Genomic DNA, 2,500 nt, shown 5'->3' with positions numbered 1-2,500 from the left:
ACCTCAGTCGGATGGCATGGTTGAACGTTACAATAGAACTCTAGAGAATCAACTGGCCACATTTGTTCAGGATCATCAGAAAGACTTGGACTTGCATTTACCACTACTTTTGATGTCTTACCCTTCAGCCGTGCACGAGACGAAGCTTACGCCTGCAATGCTCATGTTCGGGCGAGAATTGCGTGTTCCCTTAGAGCTGCTTTTGGGGCAGCCGCACGCTGATATTGAGGAACTAAGTTATCTCGAGTACGCGGAGAGATTGTGAGCATCGATAGCGACTGTTCATGACTTTGCATGAGACCACCAGCTTGCTGGTAGCCAACGAATGAAGAGACGATACGACATCCGCAGTGAAGCTTTTACTTTCAGGAAGGGCGGACTTGTGTGGTTGTACAACCCTCAACGCAAGAAAGGCAAATCTCCAAAGCTGAGCCGGCCATGGGAAGGGCCGTATGTTGTCGTAGAATGCCTGAATGATGTTGTGTACAGGATTCAGCGTGGCCCTCAGGCAAAGCCTAAGGTTGTGCACACAGACAGGCTTTGGCAGTACCACGGAGATGCTTGTGCGGATTGGTTCCATGAACCACCTGAAGGACAGGGTGCGAATTTGCCTGAAGGAGCATCTACCCGCCAGCAGGTGCCTGAAGACACCACAAGGAGCAATGCAGCATCCCGTCGTACGCGGAGAAGGCGTGAACCCCCCCCCCCCCCGATTCAGACGGAATGTTCCCGTTACCAGTGATGAAACCTTACCACTGCAGAGAGGCCAGGACCACCTCAGGCGTTCAGACAGGAGTCGGAGAAGACCCCTCAGATCTAGTGACTTTGTGACGAGATGCACTGTTTAGGGAACACGGCATAGTGTTGTTGTGAAATTTGTTAAGAACATTTTTTTTTTCTCTTAGTTGTTGTTATATGTTTCCTTATCCGGGACGGATAATTATCTAGGAGGGCGGCACTGTAACGGACTGTTGTGTGACATAGTGCCCTAATATGGTAGCTCCATATTGGGGCATGCCATGTGGTCGAGAGAGCAGAGCAGATTGTAATGGTGTGTGGCTCGCGGACGATATTAAAACTAAAATAATCAAGTGTTCTTCGCGTTCTGTGTTAGCGAACCCAGGTTACGGTACATTATGTTTCCTTCATCATTTTGTCTTACTTGTCTTACAACAGTGCTGTGTGATAATTATCGAATTATTGAAGGTCTGTTTGAGGTTCAGGTTGCTCTCTCTTCCTTAGGTCAGTAACAATGCCCTCTCTACATTTGTACATGTATGCTGTTTCACTTCCTACTAAACGTTCAGGACTCTACAATCTCTACAATGAAGATCTATCATACACCTACTGTAAGAGAACATAATAACTAAAGTAATGGCTTATGCCTTTACCCATGTTTGCTCTGGTGTTAATAAAAACATTCCAGCTTGCCACCATTAAATGCTAACTTCTACAGCTTTAGTTGTTCTTGTACCTATTATGCCTCCTGTGGTTTAAGAGATTCACTGACTACTGCTTAAGAAACTTTAAACTCCTGAAATATTCACAGTTAACGTTATTCCAGCAGTATAACTTATTGTGTTTACCCAACTTGAGTTCTTTTGTGAGGATGCAAAATGATGTATCAATATTATTTATCTATCGTATTTTTCTTGTGCAACTCAAACCTCCTAAAGTGTTCACAGTCTAACCACTCAATAGTGCAAAAAATGTTCAAACTTTGCCTACCCTTGTCTTGAGAATTTGTGTACAAACCGTATGCTTCTTCGTCTTGCGTGTGTTTGCGATGAGTCAGGACCTAAACTCTTTCCACTATTGTTAGTGGTATCAACATACTAAAAGTTAACCTTGCTTTCATCTCGGCTCTTTAACAAAGATGGCCATGGCCAAGCATGGCCGACTGAATGGACCTCTTTAGATTGTAAGTTCTGTTTCCCCTTTTCAGACCACATGATGTTCCTCTAGGGAACCGTTTCTTTCAAATGTCAGCTTATGCAAGTGGATATGTATGCATAACTTCTGAAAAAACAGAAGGAAAAATTCCCTTGGTAACATCACATGGTCTGAAATGGGAAAACAAAAAGTAAAATCTAAAGAGGTCCATTGTTCACATTCTTTCCAAAGAAAAGGTATTTTGAATAGATTTATTGTTTTCTCATAAATACTGAATATTTTCACTTTCTCAAGAATACTTTACCTAACTCTTTCATTGCCTATGAATTAAGAAAGCCTTGAAAAATTAAAAATACTGTAGTGTTCCTTTTGTTCATAAAATATTTTGTCAATACCTTAGCTAATTTTGATCCCCAGAAAGCTAGAAGGGGCAATACAATGGCCCCGAGAGGACGCTTGTTTGTGAGGTCCTGGTCAATCTACTCTCTTGTCGCAATCTTTGCTTGTTTGTCACTATTTTTTATTCCTACTAAATGTCCTGCCGTACGTTATGTCTTTGGCTTAAAATCAGCCGCCAACAACCAAGAATCGCGCCGGTGGAGTCCTC

This window comes from Montipora foliosa, chromosome 8, assembly GCF_036669935.1.
Source record: "Montipora foliosa isolate CH-2021 chromosome 8, ASM3666993v2, whole genome shotgun sequence".
In the NCBI taxonomy this organism is placed as follows: domain Eukaryota; kingdom Metazoa; phylum Cnidaria; class Anthozoa; order Scleractinia; family Acroporidae; genus Montipora; species Montipora foliosa.
The sequence above is the reverse complement of the archived record's forward strand: the minus strand, read 5'-3'. Positions refer to the sequence as shown.